Source organism: Geotrypetes seraphini, chromosome 17 (assembly GCF_902459505.1).
Source record: "Geotrypetes seraphini chromosome 17, aGeoSer1.1, whole genome shotgun sequence".
NCBI lineage: Eukaryota > Metazoa > Chordata > Amphibia > Gymnophiona > Dermophiidae > Geotrypetes > Geotrypetes seraphini.
In genome coordinates this window covers 12,195,346-12,216,836 of record NC_047100.1, presented here as the reverse complement: position 1 = coordinate 12,216,836, position 21,491 = coordinate 12,195,346, and the positions used below count along the sequence as shown (strand labels likewise).

Here is a 21,491-nt window from a genome sequence, read left to right as displayed (position 1 = left end):
GAAACTGGACCCTCTTCTCCCTTGAAAAGAGGAGACTGCGAGGGGACATGATCGAAACATTCAAGATATTGAAGGGAATTGACTTAGTAGATAAAGACAGGTTGTTCACCCTCTCCAAGGTAGAGAGAACGAGAGGGCACTCTCTAAAGTTAAAAGGGGATAGATTCCGTACAAACGTAAGGAAGTTCTTCTTCACCCTGAGAGCAGTAGAAAACTGGAATGCTCTTCCGGAGTCTGTTATAGGGGAAAACACCCTCCAGGGATTCAAGGTTAGATAAGTTCCTGCTGAACCAGAACGTACGCAGGTAAGTCTAGACTCAAATAGGGCACTGGTCTTTGACCCAAGGGCTGCCGTGTGAGAGGACTGCTGGGCACGATGAACCACTGGTCTGACCCAGCAGTGGAAAATCTTAGTCCAGTGGAACAGAAGACCAATAGGCCAAAACAGGGTTAAACAACAAATAAATAGGGTTAAACAACAAATAAACAGGATTAAACAACAAATAAATACCCCACTAACCATGCAATGTTTAATTCATGTGGAAGTAAATGTGTGAGAAGAGTTGCCATTAAACCAAATTATCCAAAGCCATTAAATACAGTGTATGCATTTGTAAAAAGAAAAAAAATTATCCTTGAAAATAAAAATGAAATTTTTTTTTCCACTTGTGTATTGTCTGTTGCTTTGTTTTAAACCATATGTGGTCAATGGATGCTTTTGATCAGTGGTTTTCAATACAGCCCGTCAGGATTTCAGGATACCCATAATAACTATGCATGAGATGATTTTGCACGCCAGTTGTTTTGAGCACCACCAGGATTTTCATCCGTCACATCCCATCTCTCTGATGCAAGTTTCTTTGGATAAGGCATGGCAGAGGAAAGGCCCTGATGAGGCCAGCTAGAAGCAACCTGTTTTCACCACTGCCCTTGCCAGCAACCCACTTTAACATTTGGAGGGAAGGGAGGAGAACAGAAGAGAGGAGGAGATATGCTGGACTTGGGGGGCAACAGAGGGGAGAGAGAGAGCGAGACCTAGATAAAAAAAAAAAAAGGGGAGAGATGCTGGACCTGGGGAGGGAGAAGCAGAGGGAAGAGTGAGGCTGGATCAACAGAGAGAGAGAGATGCTTGACCACAGGCAGAGGGGGACATAGTGCAAGAAGGAGAGATGCTGGACATGGGAGGGACACAGAAAAGAGATGCTGGGTATGAAGGACACAAAGCACAAAGAGGGAAAATGCTAAACAAGAGTTGAATAAGGACAAAGAGGGGAAAATACTGCACAGGACAGATAAGGGATGCAGAGGGAAGCTGGTGGATATATAGGGAGAAAAAATGTAAAAAATGTCTTAGCTATTTCTGGGCAAGAATCCAAAGCTCTACCCAGTACTGTGCTTGGGTTCCAACTGCCGAAATCTCCATTAAAACCTATTCCAGCCCATCTCCTTAGCTATTTCTGGGCAACAATCTAAAGATCTGCCCAGTACTGTTCTTAGGTTCCAACTACTGAAGTCTCCTTCAAAGCTCACTCCAGTCTATCTACACCCTCCCAGCCATTGAAGCCCTCCCCAGCCCATCCTCCCCCAAACGGCCATATACAGACACAGACCGTGCAAGTCTGCCCAGTACTGGCCTTAGTTCAATTTTTAATATTATTTTCTGATTCTAGATCCTCTGTGTTCATCCCCTGCTTCTCAGTCACAGTTTTATTCACCATCACCTCTCTCGGGAGCGCATTCCAGGCATCCACCACCCTCTCCGTAAAGTCTAGTGTGTTGCAATAGTCTATGCAGGATAGTACAAAAGCTTACAGTAGTGGGGCGAATTTGGGTTCTGAGAAGTATGCACGTATGATTTTTAGCTGGCGGAGGTATTAGAAGGAGGAAGATACTATTCTGTCTGATAAGTTTGAGTCGAGAGTTAGTCCTAGGCTGTGAACGTTATCCTTGGGTATAAAGGTGTTTGTGCCCCAGGAAAAGGACGGGTAGGGGTATATGCAAAGATTTTGTGGATCCAGAGAAGTTCTGTCTTGGACTCATTTAACTGTAACTTACACCAATTGATTATGGGATTAGGAGAGACACAGGAAACAGAGGGAATACTTCCTGGTGGAGCTTTTTGACTTATGTTAGCCATATTAGAAGTTCTGACTGGATGCATTTCTTCAGCATGTCCGCCACTATTTTTGTCCAGTTTGTCTGTCAATTATACATGTTTCTTGTGTGTTTAATGTACACGCATCTGGCAATATACTGCCGAAACACAGCCTATCTAGGGTCTCGTGTTCACGTGGTACAATTACCGCTAAAATCTTGATACAGATTTTCTGCATTTAAGGGAGTTATGCAATTAACAAATGACATTTGGAGAACAATAAATATCTGAAATCTCCTGTATGTCCAGGATCTTCTGTTCCACTGTTTTTGTTGTTGCACTCACTGGCATGGCAGAAACATCACCAGCCTCATCCAGAAGGGCATGAAAAGATTTAATCTGATTAGCTGAGACCATAAAGAATAGCCATACTGGATCAGACCCAATAGTCATTCTGGCCCAGTATTCTGCTTCCAGCCATGACCAATCCAGTCGCAAATACTTGGCAGAAGAAGGGATGTAACCAGAAGTCCATTTTTGGGGTTCCAAAAAGTGAGCTGAGAAGTCTCAAAGTTCTGTCCACGCCCACAGCTGCCCACCACAAAAACAAAATAGTACCTTTGCTGGCAAGGATGCCAAGCCCCGCCAGCCAAAGACATCTCCTACCCGAGTCACACCTACAGCAGCACTTAATCCATCACGTGGACTTCATCCGTTAAATTGTCATCGCTCCCTTGCATGCTCAGACCTGAATTGAACATGCTCGAGAATTCGACGTTAGCAGCTGAAGTGGGTCTGCTAAATTAAGTGCTGCTGCAGGCACACCTCAAGCACCCTCACTAGTCATGAAAGCAGAAGGGTCCTGAGCTGAGGAGGTCCAGGCTCCAAAGGCCTCCTCCCCCTTGGCTATGCCACTGCTAGCAGAATCCCAAATAGTAGCAAGATTCCATGCTGCCAAGCCCAGGGACACCAAAGGCTTCCATCATGCCTGTCTCAACAGCAGACTATGGACTTTTCCTCCAGGAACCTGTTCAACCTTTTTTTTTTTTTTTAACCCAGATATGCTAACTACTGTAACCACATCCTCTACCAACGAGTTCCAGAGCTTAACTAGCGTGAAAACATATATCATCCTATTTGTTTTAAAAGAATTACCATGTAACTTCAATGAGGATGCTACAGACAGGTCATTTATATAAAATGGAATATGTATTTCAATATTGTGTATAATTTACTCTTCAGGCCCTTAAATTGCACCATTCTCTCCATTTCATCTAGTTGCGCTAAACCAGGGGTCTCAAAGTCCCTCCTCGAGGGCCGCAATCCAGTCGGGTTTTCAGGATTTCCCCCAATGAATATGCATGAGATCTATGTGCATGCACTGCTTTCAATGCATATTCATTGGGGAAATCATGAAAACCCGATTGGAATGCGGCCCTCAAGGAGGGACTTTGAGATCCCTACACTAAACACTATAGAACAGCATATTATATACCAGGGGTGCCCAAAACGTCGATCGCGATCTACCAGTCAATCGCAAAGGCAACGCCGATAGATCGCAGAGTCAGTGTTCTCCCTAGCATTCCCCCAGTCACTTTCTCACCTTTAAAATACTGTAATTACGGCAGCCTACAGAGGGAATGTAGCAGGCTGCCTCAGCCTCTGTAGCACGTTCCCTCTGACGCGGACCCTCCCCCGACGTCAGAGGAGGTACGGGACAGCAGCAGAGGGAACATGTTACAGAAGCCGACGGCAGCCTGCTACGTTCGCTCTGCGTCCTGTCGTAATTAACTTTCAACTGTGGTAGGCCCAGAGGGAAGAATGGAGGTGAGAACTGATCCGACAGTCACTGTGTGCAGGGAAGCAGCGGAGGTAAGGCCCCGCACGTCAGGGTACAATTGTGCCCGTCGCGAGGACTCCGGTGGGAGGGGGGATTGCCTTAGAGACGCTGGATCAGGGGGGAGGGAAGAGACAAAAGGACCTTGAGGAGGGGTGGGAAAGCAGCCTTGAACCAAAAGGGAGGGGGAAGACAAGGCAGATCTTGGACTACTAGAGGGGTTAGAGAGGGGATACACTCTGAACCGAGGAGAAAGAGATGCCAGGCCCTGGGGAGGGGGAAGACAAAGAGAGTGAAGAGACAAAGACCTGGACCAAAAGGTGGGAGGACTCAAAATGTTAGCAGTTGGAAGATAGAGAGAGAGGGAGAAATCTGAAACAAAAGGGGAGGCAGAAGAGAGGGGGGGGGGCAAATGTTGGACTATGGGAGGTACAGACAGAAGAGACAGAGGGGGAGAGACCCTGAGGAAGAACAGAGAGATGCAAGATCAGAACAGAGGAGGGAGATATGTTGCCAATAGGGGTAGAGGAGAGGAAGAAAAACAGGACTCCTGGAAGGACATAGAGAAATGTTGGTTGGGGAATGGAACGAGATCTGGAGGACAGAAGAGGTGCACTCGGTATATATATAAATAAATATGGGGGTGGAGTCTTTTACTAAGGTGCACTAGCTGATTTAGCGCTCGCTAAATGCTAATGCGTCCATAGAATATAACGGGTGCATTTGCACTTAGCGCACACTAAATCAGCTAGCGCACCATAGAAAAAAAAAAGGGGGGTATATGTTTAGTATTTTTATTGTTGGTAGATCATTTTGACTTGGTCATTTTAAAAGTAGCTCGCAAGCCAAAAAGGTGTGGGCACCCCTGTTATATACAGTACTAATGAATTCCTGATGTTTTCTGAGATTTTCAGTTTATGAGGAGCAAGTGCCACCTACTGGTCTTCTTTGGTATTTCTAACACTATGCTACCAGAGTTCTAGGCCAGTGTTTCCACATGGCTTTTGTGTTCTCTGTGACTGCTGATAAATTGAGCCTGCTTGAGCTGACATTTTCCTCCAGGGGGTTTTTGATGTAATCACTAATAGGCTCAAAGTACATTTTGCAATTACATTTCCCCCCAATTAGCAGCTGCCTGTTCAGATTGTTGCAGATTTATATGGTCAAAAGCATTGTTGAAGCAGCTGTCAGGATCAAAATCAGTGTTATGTCATCTAACAATAATTACAGAAACATTGTTTCCTTTTTTCCCCTTTGTTACAGCTGCACTTGATACTTTTGTATTGGCTTCTGTGAAGCTGTCAGACTGGAAACAAGTAAGGAATTCATTGCAATAGGTTGCCTTTTATTGGTTAATATCATTAGAATTACTGTGGGGAGGGAAAATACAAGTTCTTCTGTGTAAGCGACACCCAAGTCGATGGTTGCCGTAAAAGTGGCTGCCAATCACCTGTCAATCATTTTAGGGCACCGTTTACAGAATCACGGCTTTGGGGAGTCTAAAGTTTCAATTTCCCTATAGCAGTCATGTAGATATTGAATAATAAGGCAGAAAGAGCAGAACCTTGTAGTACTCCTGTCTTAGCTGAGTATATATTTGAGATCTTACATCCATTTCTCACTTGAAAGGATCGTCCTAGGACAGGGGTAGGCAATTCCGGTCCTCGAGAGCCGGAGCCAGGTCAGGTTTTCAGGATCTCCACCATGAATGTGTATGAGATGGATTTGCATGTACTGCCTCCTTGAGATGCAAATCTATCTCGTGCATATTTATTGTGGATATCCTGAAAACCTGGCCTGGCTCCGGCTCTCAAGAACCGGAATTGCCTACCCCTGCCCTAGGAGATATGTTTGAAACCAATTAAACACTACATCATGTATCCCGAGGTTATGCAAACTGCCCAACAACTTAATTAGATCAACCGAATCAAAAGTTCCAGATATGTCCAAAGACACCAGACAAAATGTCTTATTTTGATCCATCCCCAATCGCAAAGTATCAATTAAAGAGATCAATAATAATTCTACACTGTGATCTTTCCGGAAACCAAATTGATTGCGATCCAAACAATCAATCTCATGAACAAAATCATCTAACTGAGATAGAACAATCTTTTCTAAGACCTTTCCAATGAATGGAACAACAGAAACAGGATGAAAATTTTTCATAACAATTCCACATTTTTACGTTTCACCACAGGTCTAACAGTGGGGATTGCTTACAAAGCCCTGGAAAAATTCAATTTTCCAATGATTTGTTTACAATCTTAGCAATTAGAGGGGTCATCTTATCAACCATTTGTCTAATAATTGTTGAAGCCCAAGGATCCTGAATTGCACGAGTAGGCATACAACTAGAATAACTTTATGAACTTCAGATTCATCTACAGTTTCAAAATGAGACCATTTCTCATTTTCTAAATTTCTCTTCTGAGCTAAAATAAAATTCATCAAGTGGTTGATGGATATCACCCGTTCTTTCTGTTGAAAACTGCGCAGATTTTTCTACATCAAGATCATAAGAATCATCATATCCATTAATCAAATGATTAACAGCGTTAAACAATGCTTTCGGTCTATTTAATGCCCGAGTAACCCTATCCTTGCAGTACTGGTTCTTTTCATTCTCACATAAACTGAGATATTCAGTAAGTCGAATTTTATACTCATCATTTTCTTTCGTTCTATGCCATAAGCGCTTGGCTTGTCTCACTTCACTTCTAACCTGCACTATCGCTTCTGATCTCCATGGAGAGAGTGTGGCGCAGTGGTTAAAGCTACAGCCTCAGCACCCTGAGGTTGTGGGTTCAAACCCTCACTGCTCCTCGTGGCCCTGGGCAAGTCACTTAATCCCCCCCCATTGCCCCAGGTACATTAGATAGATTGTGAGCCCTTTGGGACAGACAGGGAAAAATTCTTGAGTACCTGAATAAATTCATGTAAACCGTCCTGAGCTCTCCTGGGAGAACAGTATAGAAAATTGAATAAATAAATGGTATGAAACATTTCAGCCTCTGATAACCAGAGCTGGTACTGTGACATCACAATGCCTCTTTCCACCAATGCCTAAGACCCAACCTCATCAGTGATGTCACAATGGCTTCACTTCGCCACTGTAGAAATCAAAATGTAGTAGAAGTGAGCCAAGTATAGGACAGTGAAGCCATTGTGACATCACTGATGAGGTTGGCTCTTAGGCATTGGTGGAATGAGGCTTTGTGATGTCACAGTACCAAAGGAAAAATGCTTGAGTACCTGAATAAATGCATGTAAATTGGTTCTGAGCTCCCCTGAGAGAACGGTATAGAAAATCGAGTAAATAAATGGCCAAGGTGATTGTCCTTTCAGCGCAATCAATTACTCAGGCGCTACAGCATTCAAAGCATTATTCAAACCATTATGCCACTGGGGCAACCATTTCATCTACCGATTCATTTTCATCTATGTTTTCTTCTCTGAATCCTTTATATCAAAGTGAGGTCTTATCAATGGTTCATAGACAATGGCGCGAAAGACAAAAGCGCGCGCCGACAATTGAGCGCGGCACGGAGGCGCGCGCCGCACAAAATGACAGTTTTTAGGGGCTCCGACGGGGGTTTTTGTTGGGGAACCCCCCAGTTTACTTAATAGACATCGCGCCGGCGTTATGGGGGGTTTGGGGGGGTTGTAATCCTCCACATTTTACTGTAAACTGAACTTTTTCCCTAGAAACAGGGAAAAAGTTCAGTTTTCAGTAAAATGTGGGGGGTTACAACCCCCTACACTCCCCACAATGCCCCCACAACGCGGTGTGATGTCTATTAAGTAAAGTGGGGTGGTTCCCCCCCACGCCTCCCCCCCCGTCAGAGCCCTAAAAACAGTAATTTAGAGCGGTGCGCGCCTCCGCGCTGCGCTCAATTGTCTGGGCGTGCCTTTGTCGCGGCGCGCTTTTGACCTGACACCCTCATCAATCGCATTTCTTTATTTCTCTCGTTTTTATATATTGGACCAACCATAAATGACAAAAACTTGACTGTTCAAACTATCTGTTCAACCTGCAAAGTATTTTCCAAGAGGTTTCTACAATCCTGGGAGATAAAAATTAAATCCAAAACATGACCTGCTTGATGTGTACTTTCTTTCACTAGGTTGCCATTCATTCAACATTACTACTTTCTTCAAATCTTGTCTCCCCTTTTTACCACATCAGCTATTTTTTTTCTTCTATTTGTATCTTTGCTTTCCTGACTAGAATGGATTAATGGAATTTATTTACCAAAAAATGTAAACATTGCATGAATATAGAGCCTCATGTTATGTAATTAGAAACATTCTTATTTCATGATGAATAACTTTTGGACTATAATGTACCTTAAATAGATTCCCTTCCCCCCCAAAAAAAAAAAAAAAACAACCTAATTTAAATAATAAAAAAGTCACTGAATTTTTATCCACCATGATATAGTTATACTCATAAAAAGATAAGTTTTCAACATTTTATGAAAGAAATAGTAAGAGTCATGCTGTCTTAATTCATAAAATAAGTTATTCCAGGTCAAAAGCAAACAGAAATAACAATTCCTCTAAACCAGTGTCCTTTTTTTTTCCTTGCCCAGCAGCTTCCCAGATTCCTTTCCCTCCTCCCCTCCCAGAAGCATCTCTCCTTCTCCCTTTCCAGTAGCAGCTGTCCCTTTTTCCCCCTGCCCAGCAGCTTCCCAGACTGATAGTGGTTTTCTCCCCTCCCAGCAGCTCTTCTTACTTCCCAGCGCAGCGATTCACGAAGGCAGCCTCGGGTCCTTTGTTGGGTCGCGCCGCCTCTGAGGAAAGAGGAAGTTGCATCATCAGAGGCAGCCGCGACTCAGCCTTCGTGAATCGCTGCGCTGGAGAGCTGCAGAGAGGGGAGAAAGCCACTGTGGGAGGCTCCCCAAGATCTCTCCGGCCCAGCGCATGCTTCCGACGCTGATCTTGCCGGTCCTGTGCGGACCGGCAGGAAGTTCAAATGAGTCAATCTTGCCGGTCCTGCGCGGACCGGCAAAAATTTCCTGCGGACCACTACCGGTCCGCAGACCGGCGGTTGAAGAACTGTGCTCTAAACCACAGTGTTCAAGCTTGGCACTCATCAGGTCAAGTTTTCAGGATTTCTATGACTATGCATGAGATCTATTTGCATGCGGCCTCCATTGTAGATAAATAGATCTTATACCTATTTATGAAAAGTCATGCAAACAGATCTCATGCATAGTCATTAGGAAAATCCTGAAAATCTGACTGGACTGCAGTTGGACACTTCTGCTCTAAACTCTTGATGATCGGCAGAGGCCCCTGGTCTTGAGAGGTGATAACAGGACAGGAACAAAGAAAGACCCAGATGCCATCCAGCAGAGAAGGGGTCTCCAAAGTCCTTCCTCGAGGGCTGAATCCAGTCAGGTTTTCGGGATTTCCCCAATGAATATGCATTGAAAGCAGTGCATGCACATAGATCTCATGCAGATTCATTGGGGAAATCCCGAAAACCTGACTGGATTCAGCCCTCGAGGAGGGACTTTGGAGATCCCTGCAGTAGAGAAATACATACCCGAAAGGGCCCATTTAAAGCTCCAGCACGAACCCTAGTTCAGTTTTTAGTTAAACTAGCCCGAATTTGACTCTAACAAAACTCCAGGGACCAAAGACTAAGACAAGTGACGTCAGCAAGGAAACCCCATTTCTCCCAAACAGCACAATAAAAGGAACCACACAGCAGGGCAATGAATTTGGGGGGGCCAGGCCCGCGCCCTCCTCACCTGGTATTCTTGAGGCTGCTCAGCGCACACAACACCTGCTCCGGGGAAGCGGGAGGAGGGCTGCGCATCATCCGCCTGGGGCTCCGCGTCGCCTCGCGCTTAGGTAGTTCTCGGAGGCAAACTCGACACGCAGCCCCCGCACGAGCCAGCCGCCCTTTCGCGTGAGGAAATCGTGGCGCGAACGTCACGCGCACCTGGAGCCGCAGCTCGCGCCAGGTAGAAGCGGCGCTCGCGCCGGCTGAGGCCCGCAGCCGGTCTGGGGCGGGCAGGAAGGAGAAAATGCGCACGCCACGGCCGGCCGCCCGCGCACGAAAGGTTCCGCGGAGGTAGAGCTCAGCAGCCCGGCCCCGGTCCGCCAACAAGACCACCTGCAGCAAAATCATCAATGACGTCCGCCGGAAGGGGGGGGGGGGGTGGAGCTCCGGCGGGGACCTACCAAGGAGAGGCGAGTGCGCAAGCGCCTAAAGAGCCAGTGCGAATTTGGGGAGAGGCTACGGCGTGACTGCTTCCATTTTCGCGCTCATTGAATGAGTGCAAAACAAAGCTCTGCCCTGTACTTTGTTCTGCAATGTTTTTATGCCAACTTATGATTAAAATATGTATGCAAATATTATTAATTGAATTGCAATGAATATTGTATATTAATTTGATTCCTTCAATAAAAATGTTATAAATTTATGCCAACTTTATTACAATTCTTCTGTTGCAATGTCACCTAAGTCAGGCTTTCATCCATGCCTGAAGTGTGATTTCAGCTTACACAGCAGACACCTCTGTGCTCACTGTCATTAAGCTCCAGGGCTGGGCCTGTAAACCTTCTATTTCTTACACAAAAATTTGCAACTAAAAGCTTTGGGCCAATATTCAGCTGATGGGGTCCGGGCTTTTATTAACCATGCTCGCATTGAATTTCCAGGTTTCTGGAGCCAGCTAACATAGCTAATAAAGTACAACATTCAGCACTTAACTGATTGTACTGAGATTAGAGGTATTTTCCCCCCAGTCTTTTACTCTTATTTATTTATTTATTCATTACAATTTTTATATATATAACAAACTCAGGAAAATCCATCAATATCATCATAAACATTTACAAAAGAAAAATAAAACCATTCAATGATATAGCTCACATTATCTGGCGGCCAGTATCTTCCTTAAAGCAACATAAATTTAGTAAGGAAATACTCTTTTTAGGAGTACATGATGAGTAACAAGAGATGGATGTATGAGTGTGTAAGGGGGGGGGGGATCCTTTTTTGACTTTTAAATCCTGTAATCTTTGGCTCCACTGGGTAGAGAATAATAAGGAACTGGTCCCTACTTTATTCTTGTATTTCCCAGGTAAGGGTAGTGATTTGGACTTCCTGTTCCATTAGTCAGGATGAGGAGTGATAGAGAGAGAGTGTGTGTGTGTTGGGTATTTGTCATGCCTAAGTCTTAAATAGTCCCGGGCCTATTCTGATTGGCCCAGGCACCTCAGGCCCCACCTGTGGGTGGAGTTTCTGCCGCCTGGGCCAATCCAGCCCCATTCTGGACCCGGCTGGCCTGCCGGATGGGCAGGCTTGGCACCCGTCCATCTGGCCAACGTTAAAGGTACAGGGAAGGGGTGGGGGATCTGGGGGGTTGTGTCGAGGGCAGGAGGGCCTGGGATCCCTCCTGCCCAAATTGTAGTGGGGGTAGGGGGTCACCGGGGCCAGGAGGACTTGGGCTCTCTCCTGGCCAGTTGTGTCGGGGGGGGGGGGGGTCACCAGGGCCAGGAGAGCTTGGTCTCTCTCCTGGCCCGTTGTGTTGGGGAGGTTCGCCAGGGCCAGGAGGGCTTGGGCTCCCTCCTAGCCATTGTTGAGGGGGGGGTGATGTATCATGGCAGGAGAGATTGGCTATCTCCCCTGTGCGATGCAATCACTCCTGTACCCGAACTGCCACAACCCGTGGCAGGAGAGATTGGGCATCTCTCCTACCGCGGGTTGCGGCAGTTCAGGTAGAGGGGTTATCGCATCGCGGTAGTGCCGCGATGGTTGCGGTGGGTAGGTTGCTGGGCCGCTGAACTGATCACGCCAGCGGCCATCAGCTCAGCGGCCCCTTTTTCAATACTTAGACCTAGTTTGACTTCGTCTAAGTCAAAAAGGTCTAAATGCCGACTAGGCAACCTGTCAACTGTTTTGGTTATATGTGTTATACGCCTAGGTGTAGGTTGGCCCACCTCCCGCCCACCCTTTCCCCTCCTCTATATATATGTAGTATATAGAGTAGTATACTATATATATATATATTTTTTTTTTTCCCCAAAGCTTTGCCAGCAGAATAACCTTTGCTTTTAGGTAATATTTATGCTCCTAACACAATGATCTTTTTGGGGGTGTTTTTATTACAAGCAGATACAATCGCTTCTATCTCAGGATAATGTTTCTTTACTGCTGAGGGGTAACATTAATACAGCTTGGCATCCCTTTTTAGACAGGTCTGCACCACCTCCTGTTGAATTGCTCTCAGAACCTAAGGACCTCCCATCCATGTGCCACTTATTGAACTGGTAAGGGTTACTGCATAAAGATAGGACTGACTTTTAGGCGTTTATCCTGGCCAGTTAAATTCTGATAGCAGTACTTAACTGGCGAAGTGCCAATCTTCACCCCCCAGAACACTCCCAAACTAGCCAGTTTTCAGTCCAGCACTAACTGGTTCAGTGCCACTGGAAATTAGAAGTTAGCCCCCAAACAAAGAGGCAGGAGCCATTCTTGGTCAATTAAATTGCTTTGAATATTGACCCATTTGATTCTGATTTTTATATATATCTTTATGACACACACAGCATGGGGAAATGAACACAAAATCACTCTCACCCAACTCTAAAGGAAGTTATAGACTTTCTAAATTCTGAACCAGTTAGCATTTGGCCTTTCATCGTTGCGTTCTACAGATCCGATTATTAATCTGGCTGTGTGTCAAGGACAGGCTGAGGCAGTCTTAGTTATGACTAACCACATGTATAGCACTGAAATGGTGATTAACTCAAAGGCTGGCCCTAGGCCAAAGCATCTCCCACTGTAATGTAATGTAATGTAATTTATTTCTTATATACCGCTACATCCGTTAGGTTCTAAGCGGTTTACAGAAAATATACATTAAGATTAGAAATAAGAAAGGTACTTGAAAAATTCCCTTACTGTCTCGAAGGCTCACAATCTAACTAAAGTACCTGGAGGGTAATAGAGAAGTGAAAAGTAGAGTTAGAGGAAAAATAAAAATAAAATAAACATTTTAACAAGACAGCATTGATCTAAATACTTTGGAAGGTAGAAGAGAGGAGAGAAAGGAATAGAAGCAGAAGGGGGAGCCGTTGAACAGTAGAATTCTGCAGCATCCACTATCTCCTCCTCTCCCTATTGGCTAAGGCTCTTAACATTTGCATATCTTCTTCCCATTGGCTAAGGCTCTTTGCCTGCATTGTGATGTCATAGAGCTTTATGGTTATAGAAACCTAGAAACATGATGGCAGATGAAGGCCAAATGGTCCATGTAATGTAATGTAATTTATTTCTTATATACCGCTACATCCGTTAGGTTCTAAGCGGTTTACAGAAAATATACATTAAGATTAGAAATAAGAAAGGTACTTGAAAAATTCCCTTACTGTCCCGAAGGCTCACAATCTAACTAAAGTACCTGGAGGGTAATAGAGAAGTGAAAAGTAGAGTTAGAGGAAAAATAAAAATAAAATAAACATTTTAACAAGACAGCATTGATCTAAATACTTTGGAAGGTAGAAGAGAGGAGAGAAAGGAATAGAAGCAGAAGGGGGAGCCGTTGAACAGTAGAATTCTGCAGCATCCACTATCTCCTCCTCTCCCTATTGGCTAAGGCTCTTAACATTTGCATATCTTCTTCCCATTGGCTAAGGCTCTTTGCCTGCATTGTGATGTCATAGAGCTTTATGGTTATAGAAACCTAGAAACATGATGGCAGATGAAGGCCAAATGGTCCATGTAATGTAATGTAATGTAATTTATTTCTTATATACCGCTACATCCGTTAGGTTCTAAGCGGTTTACAGAAAATATACATTAAGATTAGAAATAAGAAAGGTACTTGAAAAATTCCCTTACTGTCCCGAAGGCTCACAATCTAACTAAAGTACCTGGAGGGTAATAGAGAAGTGAAAAGTAGAGTTAGAGGAAAAATAAAAATAAAATAAAAAATTCTGGAGAAATTTAAATGATAGAAATTCTGAAGTACAAAACAAGAAAGCATACTAGAAAACATAACTAAGGTCATTTTAATTTATGCAAAAAAAAAAAAAAAAGGTCTGACATTTCAGTTTTCCTATGGCCCCTTCTTCAGTGTTATCAGAGGCCAAGCTCATCATGTGCACTTGTTGACGTCGCATACAATCAGAGAGGTTTTCAGGATGGTCCTGATTCTACAAGTGATGCCTTTTGGGTAGGCGCCAGGAAGCGCAAGTGCCAATCACAAGCAGCGCCTAAAGTGGTCCTGGCCACCGGTAGACATTGAAACCTTAGACGTACTCAATGCCACAGTTTTCTTGGCCTAAATGAGTGCGCCTAAGTGAAAACATGCCTTTAATCTGCCCCTAAATACAAAACATGTCCATGATCTGCCCCGTAACCGTGCTACCTGGAAGCTGACACCTATCTCAAAGTGGTAAGCGCCTACCATCTAATACATACTGATTTAAATGCAATTTTCAATTAATGGTGCCAATTGAGGCTTTTTAAATAATTAAGTTCGGTGCTTAGATCAGCTAGCCACGCCATTCTAAACACCTAAGTTTAGGCGTCTTTTATAATAACTGGGCTGATATGCCTAATAAATGTGTTGAGATAGATTTTCATGGATTGCAAACCTCTGATGCATATTCATTAAGGATAGCCAGAAATCCCTGGTGTTCGGCGTTGGCCACACCAATTATGTGGGTCTACACTTGAAATGGTCCTTTGGCACTGAGTGCACCACTTGAAACCACTAGGGGCCTTTGACATCAAAGGAAAAGCCACCAGTGCAAGGTCAAAGGACTCAATGGTTCAGGGAGGAAGAGTAGATGGTAAGCTAAAAACAGATCAATGCTCCTAGCCTTCAAGCCATAACCCTACGCCCCACTGCCCACCAACCTGGCCAACAGATTAACCATCCCCCTTAACTGTATCCATGGCACCTACATGTGAGAATATGCTGCTTGCTTGACCTCAGATAATAGGACATACTCTCTCTATTCTACTGTCTATCACACCTTCTCCCCTCCCCGGCAGCTACATAGCAGGACATAGACAGCTCCACCATTTTCTCTTACGCGCACACACATAACCCAACCTAACGCAAAACCACACTACCCCTCCTCAAACACAAGACAACCACATCTTACTTGTATACACACACACACACACACACTAGCAGCCCTAACCTTTCTCAGCAATGGTTGAATCTTTCCTTTTGGGGGGGCAAAACTCAGAGGATGGCAAGTTCCGATGGCCTCTTGTGATGATCAATGGAAGGAAGGAAAGAAGAACAGGTCAATCGGGTCTACAACAATTGGAAGGAAGGCAATTCACAGAACAAACTGATAGTTATTTAAAAAAGTGAATTTAATAATGCGTTTACTCAATTTATAATCCAATGACAAATTGTAAGCAATATCACAAAGAAAATGAACAGGTTGTTTTTGTGCCAATTTTTCAACAATACATTTGATGTGCTTATCAAGGTCATACTGTCTTCAAAAGGTAGTTAAGTTGACTGCTAATTCCACTAATAAAATCATAAGGTAAGAGGCAAGGCGAAAATAAAACAAATGTTTCAGTGTCTCATATTTCCATGAAAGAACTATACAATATTAAAAATACATTAAAAACAGGAACATAATACAAACCTAAAGTATTTTTTCATTGTAAATGAATACAAGCATCATAAATGTATTTAAACTCTTAGGGGGAATTTTATGATAAGGTGCCTTTAAAAATTTTTCCAAAAGTGAACATGTTTTATTAAAGGTAACATAAGCATCCAGAGCTAGCTCCAGAAGTGCATAAATCTTGCATAAATTTGTGCCTGCGCTCTTACGCACATTTCATAAATTAGGTACATAAAGTGCAACTCCACCCCAGCTCTGCTAAATGTCTTTCAAGGACAGACATGGGCAACTCCGGCACCTTGGCGGCAAAAATCCATGAAGGACTTACACCCTAAATGGTGAGATCCTAGCAAGGACTGTAGCAGAACGTGACTTGGGGGTGATCATTAGCGAAGACATGAAGACTGCCAATCAAGTGGAGAAAGCTTCATCTAGGGCTAGACAAATCATGGGCTGTATCCGTAGAAGTTTCGTCAGCCGTAAGCCCGAGGTCATAATGCCATTGTACAGATCCATGGCGAGACCCCATCTGGAATATTGTGTACAATTCTGGAGGCCGCATTATCAAAAAGATGTGTGGAGAGTTGAGTCGGTTCAGCGAATGGCCACCAGGATGGTCTCAGGACTCAAGGATCTCCCGTATAAGGAACGACTGGGTAAGTTGCAGCTGTACTCACTCGAGGAACGCAGAGAGAGGGGAGACATGATCGAGACGTTCAAATATGTCACAGGCCATATTGAGGTGGAAGAGGATTTCTTTTTCCTTAAAGGACCCACGGCAACAAGAGGGCATCCGTTGAAAATCAGGGGTGGGAAATTTCATGGCGACACCAGAAAATATTTCTTCACCGAAAGGGTGGTTGACCGCTGGAATAATCTTCCACAACAGGTAATTGAGGCCAGCAGCGAGCCAGATTTTAAGAAAAGATGGGATTGGCATGTGGGATCTCTTCATGGAGGTAGTTAGGGGGTGGGTCATTAATGTGGGCAGACTAGATGGGCCGTGGCCCTTTTCTGCCGTCATGTTCTATGTTTCTAAGGACTGGAATTGCCCATGTCTGTTCTAGGATCTCAGAAACATACAGGGGCACATTTACTAAAATCTGTTACGAATTTAATACAGGCCTGTGATAATAGCTACCGTACACTACTTGCTTGTGTAGGATGAGGAGGAGACCGGGTAAGGTCTCCACACTAGTTAGTATGTGCTATCAATTGAGCATCTGCTGCCTGGCTTAATGAATTTAAATCCATGATCTTCAAAACAGTGTTTTAAAGGACGCATCTGAAATCCATTTATCCCATAAGAGAGGAGAAGGCGGATATGACAGACATTCACCTAACGCAAAGGGTATAAATAATGCACAAGAAACATGCATTTTTCAGTGGAGAGGACCTTCTAAAATTAGAAATCACAGTATGAAGTTTCAGGAAGCAGGCTCAGAAGCGACAGAGATATATTTCCTCACAGAAAGGGCAGTGGCTTTGTGGATAGAGTGGTGGGGGTGGTGAATGCAGCAAGAGCAAAGGAAGTGAAGGAAAAGCCAGATATCAAGTAAGCTCTGTGTTATTGCCAACGGAAAAGGATAATGGGTGGTTGAGGTAAGCCTGCTACTCTTTATCAGCTGTTCTATTTTTCTATATACTTTATGCTCAGAAGATAATTCCGGACAAGACTGTCAAAGTTTTTGAAGTGGTGAGTTGTCTCCTGAATGCAAACAGCAGCCCCTCAACCGTACAGGACTGTATTTAGCAGAATTAGTTTAGATGTGCAACCACGGCAGTGTAAAAGTAAGAAAGAGTTTCTCCATTATTTAACTAAATCTGAAGAATTTCTGTTTGTTCACAGTCTGACCTGACCCCAACCTAGGAGGATGCATAACAAGACTGTTAATTGGACAAGGAATGACTATCTTTAAAGCAATCAAATATGTCATATTAATCAACATCTGTCCCTTGGACAGCTTTGTCTTCCTTGCATTTTAAATAAATGTTCTATAATAAGATGTAAACATTTCCCCTTAGGGGGGGGGGGAAGTCATTTATTGTTGTTATAGAAGGCAGTGCACAACTGACATCTACAGTCTTATAGAAATGTCTTAAAATTAAGTGCTCAGCTAAAAGATTTGGGGGTTGTTGTTTTTTTGTTTTTTTTTACTTAAGGCATCAACATTATACATGCATTTTGTTCATAAAACCATGTGCTACAAATAGCTAAATGAAAATACATAATGAGAAAAGATTTGAATTCAGGATTATTAAGGATATCTTTAGATTATGTATTTAAAATGAAAAAGGCCTTAAGGTAAACATGTCTCTTGTCCTGCTATGAAATGTAACAAAGGCAGTACTATTATTCAAAGCTATGATTAATATCTTCTCTTGATCTCCAAAGTAGTTATCACCCAGCTTTGCATGGGATGCATCTTGAACAGAATATTGACTTAGACATCAGTGACCAATGATGAAGTAGTGACTCGGAGTTCAGTAATTACACCTTCCAATTCTCATAGCAGAATGGCAAGCCCCTCCCATTTCCTGCTCTGCATCTTCCAAGCCACTGCAGGATTCTCAGACTTCTTTTGGAGACTATATAAATAACTTAAAATTATTGCTGCTTTACTATAATCTTTGCTAGAAAACCGATGTTTCTACAATCTTTGATGCCAATGAAGTTTGTGTACTAGCATGAACATTTTTGCGTTCCAAATAACTGACAAAAAACAGCATTCAGTCGAGCTGAAAGGTTTTTTGCAAAGGAAATAAGACGTGTGTGTCGAACTTCAAACTCTTCATACAACAGAAGAAATAATGTGCTCAGAAATCCAGGAGTCTCAAGGTCAATTTATTGTATTTTCAGATGGAAGACATTGGAGTTCTGAAAAAAAAAAAAAAAATTTAAGTCAAAAACTGAAATACTTTTATAGCCTACAATAAAAAGACAATTCAGTATTGATGAGAAAAACTGCCTTTTTAGATGTAATGGGAAAATTAAAGAGTAACATTATCAAAGGGAGTGTGCAGGCTGTGGAGGCATATATGCGGTTCCTTTATAAAATTGCCTTTCCAAATACTATTACAAGGGAAGATAATTTACTAACAGTCTGTGCCATAACGGGTCTTATTTGCTACAGAAACAAATTTTTAAATTTATAAAAAGTTTTTTATATATTGCCTTCATGTTGATGGGGGAAAAATCCAAGTGGTTCATAACACATGCTAATGCTGTTAATTTGCTTTGTTAATAAACATGCTTGAATAGACTGTACAGATTTGTTGCCAGTAGAATTTAGGGGTGAGGAAGATTTACAGAAATAACAGCAGTTATAAAGCTTAGAGTCTTCTTTTATTAAAGTATGGTAAAATCTGTACTTAAGTGTTTTCATGCAGGACATTCCCATGGTTTAACAAGGGACTGTTGGGTGGGGGATTTGGCAGGTCATGTGCTAATGTTCCCATTAGCATGTGGTACCTGCAAAAAAATATTAATGCAGGAGCAGTTACTGCTTTCTGTTAGAAGGTGTTAAATTTACCTGCATTAGCCCCCCCCCCTTTAAAAACCGCAAAAGCATGTTTTAGCACAGGCCAGCCTGTTGAATGCTCTGCACTGCTCCAGATGCTCATAGAAACTCTAAGAAGGTATAAATGTGTTACCCAGTTAGCATGCACTAAACATAACATGCTAGCCACTCCCATGGAGGGTGGCCTAAGGGATCTGGCCAATCGGAGTTTTAGGCCACTCCCAGTGCATCCCAGAATGTACTGGGATGGAGGCCTAAGATTCTGGTTGACCCAGGTGCCTAAGGCCCCTCCTATAGGAGAGGCCTTAGACCCTTTCCCAGTGCATCCCAGGATACACTGGGAAGGGGAAGGACTGCCATTCTTTGGAGGCAGGCCTGCCGGATGGAGGGAATAAGCATTCCTCCAGCCGGCCTGCAAGAAATAGGTACGAGGGAGGGATCCGGGTGGGCTTGGGGTTATCAGGGTGGGGGCATGTTTTCAGGGGGGAGTCCAGCAGGAGGGATTGGGCATCCATCCTTCTGGTGATCTTTGGGGGGGGGGGACGGGTTCCCTATTGCGGCCACCAGACTGATCCCTCCAACCCAATTCACTAACCTGTGTAGCAATCCGATCCCGATCCGTGCATGCAAATGAGGGGAATCGGCATGCAAAGCAGGAAGGATGCGATTCACTAGCCTTTTTTCCTGACACACCGACTGGCTGGCCAATCAAGGATCAGTCGCTTGTGTAAAAAAACTGCTCCGTCTTTGGTGAGGCTACACTCTGAGTACTGCCTGCCCCGACTCTTCCCTCTCTGCCTCCTCTGCCTCTCCTGTTCTCTGCCACAACCTGCTCTCTGCCTGCCCCGACTCTCTGGCTCCCCCGACTCTCCTGCTCTCTGCCTGCCCCGACTCTCTCTGGCGCAACCTGCTCTCTGCTTGCCCCAACTCTCTCTGGCTCCCCTGACTCTCCTGCTCTCTGCCTGCCCCGACTCTCTCTGGCGCAACCTGCTCTCTGCCTGCCCCGACTCTCTCTGGCGCAACCTGCTCTCTGCTTGCCCCAACTCTCCTACTCTCTGCCTGCCCTGACTCTCTCTGGCACAACCTGCTCTCTGCTTGCCCCAACTCTCTCTGGCTCCCCCGACTCTCCTGCTCTCTGCTTGCCCCGACTCTCTCTGGCTTCCCTGACTCCCTTGCTCTCTGCCGCCCTTCTCGGCAATGCGAGCCCATGGTTTTAAAGCGGGGCTGCAGAGAGCAGTAAAGTCAAAAATTGCCTGTTTTTAAACGCCAGGGATCACCCTTCCAGAGCAGGAGACTCAGGGCCAGTAAAAAAAAGGCAAGCCAAAATGGACACAAAACACATGCACAGACCATCTGTAGGGAAAGCAGATGGTCTGCACGTGCGTCAGGATCGCACACTAGTAATCCATGCGGTCGGAGGGGGGCGTTCCTCCGATCGCCCTCATTTTAATTTTTTTGTGTTGTGAATTGGTTGGGCCTGCACAGATCGGCCACGGATCGGGCACGGAAAGGAGGTAAGTGAATCTAGCCCTTTGTGTCTCTTATTAAGAAGGTACTAAGTGAAGCTGCACTAACTCCACAAATGAAAGTTAGCAAGTAATAAAGTACTGTGTGTTTATCGCATTATGTAGTCCATGCTTTTCTCCACCTATGACTTGCCTAGTTCCTGCCCTTTTAAACAATATATCATGCCACTGTGCTCTAGCTATTAGTGCATTTCTGTGATAGTAGTTAACAGCATTGACAGCTTAACACACTTTAGTAAAGGCCCCCTAAATTATTTGACCTCCAGAATTAAACCACAAAATGTTAACAGTGAGAAATTTATTCTAACTAGTAATTAAAAATGTTATTTTTAAATGTTCTTAGTTATCACCATTTTAAGATACGACAGTCTGAAAGTGATGTCAGAATTAAAAACAAAAGAAAAAATGCTGAATTAGTCTAACTTGGCACACTATGCACTAACATTTTCCCTTCCATCTGAAAAGTAGTGTTATTTAAGCACTAGATAGAAATGAGCTTTATGACACAAATTGTTTGCTGTTTATTGAAAGCTTCTATACCGCTGCTAATGACTGGGGGGGGGGGGGGTCGATTCAGAACGTTTTATATGAGCTCTGTAATGGTGTAACACTACATGAGTTTCTGTAATGCACATTCTGTAAGCGATTCTTTTCTGCTGACATTTTCTCTGGTTTTAAATTTATTTAGTGGATTTAGCTTGCCCAGTGCAAATTACGTTCAGGCACAGTAGGTAGTTCCTTTAGCTAATGGAGGGTTAAGTGACTTGTCCAAGGTAGACAGGTAAAACAACATGAAGACTAAACCTTTGCAGCTCATATCCAAAAATATCTACCAGCATGCTACATAGACCAAATAAAACAGACAACACTAGTACTGTTAAAATTCT

General features: G+C 43.8%; 1 protein-coding gene and 1 long non-coding RNA gene across 3 annotated transcripts in view; both read right to left on the bottom strand.

Moving 5' to 3' along the window:
• The window catches only part of LOC117351239, a 166,840-nt gene extending 156,802 nt beyond the window's left edge, over nucleotides 1-10,038 (bottom strand). Inside the window, exon 1 of the long non-coding RNA XR_004537362.1 lies at nucleotides 9,695-10,038. This is a non-coding gene — a long non-coding RNA (uncharacterized LOC117351239). The remainder of the gene's footprint in view (nucleotides 1-9,694) is intronic.
• Nucleotides 10,039-17,639: 7,601 nt separating this feature from the next.
• The window catches only part of NINJ1 (ninjurin 1), a 61,726-nt gene continuing 57,874 nt past the window's right edge, over nucleotides 17,640-21,491 (bottom strand). For both annotated transcript variants that reach the window (XM_033926585.1, XM_033926586.1), the window contains exon 4: nucleotides 17,640-18,435. The gene's annotated coding sequence lies outside the window, so the exon portion shown is untranslated. The remainder of the gene's footprint in view (nucleotides 18,436-21,491) is intronic.